Source organism: Belonocnema kinseyi, chromosome 8 (genome assembly GCF_010883055.1).
Source record: "Belonocnema kinseyi isolate 2016_QV_RU_SX_M_011 chromosome 8, B_treatae_v1, whole genome shotgun sequence".
In the NCBI taxonomy this organism is placed as follows: domain Eukaryota; kingdom Metazoa; phylum Arthropoda; class Insecta; order Hymenoptera; family Cynipidae; genus Belonocnema; species Belonocnema kinseyi.
In genome coordinates this window covers 95,592,364-95,593,588 of record NC_046664.1, presented here as the reverse complement: position 1 = coordinate 95,593,588, position 1,225 = coordinate 95,592,364, and positions in this window count along the sequence as shown.

Here is a 1,225-nt window from a genome sequence, read left to right as displayed (position 1 = left end):
CAATCTGAAAAATCTCTATCCCATCCACACACTACTCCTTTCCCCTGCCGAGTGAGTCACGCCTACCCCGAAAGGGAAATGGCTTAATGGTGTAATAAATTTAAAGATTGAATACAATTTAGATCATTTCAAAAAGTGAATACATTTGAGTTAAATTCAAAATTTAAGTAAAATTTAGTTGAATTTAAGTGCATTTCAGTTAAAATTGTAGATGTTGAATGGTCTTAAATAGTGTTAAATTTAAGTACAATGTAGTTCAATAAAAATGAAACCGTTGTTAAATTTTAAATTTGATTCAATTGAATACAGATATATGTGGGTTGTTTCTTGGCTTCAACAATGGAGAGCATTCAAATAAGCTGGAGATATTTTAAAAAATTCCCTTATTTTTATAATAATTATTTAAATTCAACAAAAAAACTCAGGAAAGTAATTAGGACTCATTGTTCTAAAGTTTTTGGTTTGAAACTTTTCAGAAGTCGACAAAGTAAAAATATAAAAGGAAGCGTTTAAACTTCAGCATAACTATTTTGCATGGAAATACTTTATTATCCCACAATTTTATTTTAAATTAGAAGTATGTTAGCAATTGAATAATTATTCCATTCAAAATTATTCAGTTTCGAAAATTGGATTATAACTTCAAAGCCTTTGAAATTAAAAGGTTTTAAATGAGAGAAATTTGTAATGAAAACAATTAAAATTACAGTGTAATTATTTTATTTTAAAAGCGTAAAAATAAAATAATAATTATTAAAAGAAACTAGTTTATAAATTTAAAATTCAAAATCTCAGTTTTTGTAAAATTTCAAATATTCTTTGAGTATAACCTGTCAATTCAAATTTTTTAATTTTAAACGTTTTAAATGAAATCACTTATGATTCGGCAATATATTTTTTCAGCTTCAGGATATAAATAATTTAAAGCTGCAATAAGTAGATTATTCGATGTCAAACCTCGTAAAAAATTTGAATAAATGTAAAGCCTTTGAAATCAAAAACTTTTTATAAGGAGAGGAATTTCAAATTGAAAGGTTTTAATATATTTTCAATTTAAAACATTCAAATTGAGTAATTTTATAAACAGAAATTTCAAGAATTATATTATTTGAAATTTTGTCCCAGAGTTGATAAATTAAAAATACAAGCATTAATATTTTTTAAATTTTGAATATGCCTCAAGTGTAATCTGATAGATTTAAATTATTTAATTTTGAAAGTTTTT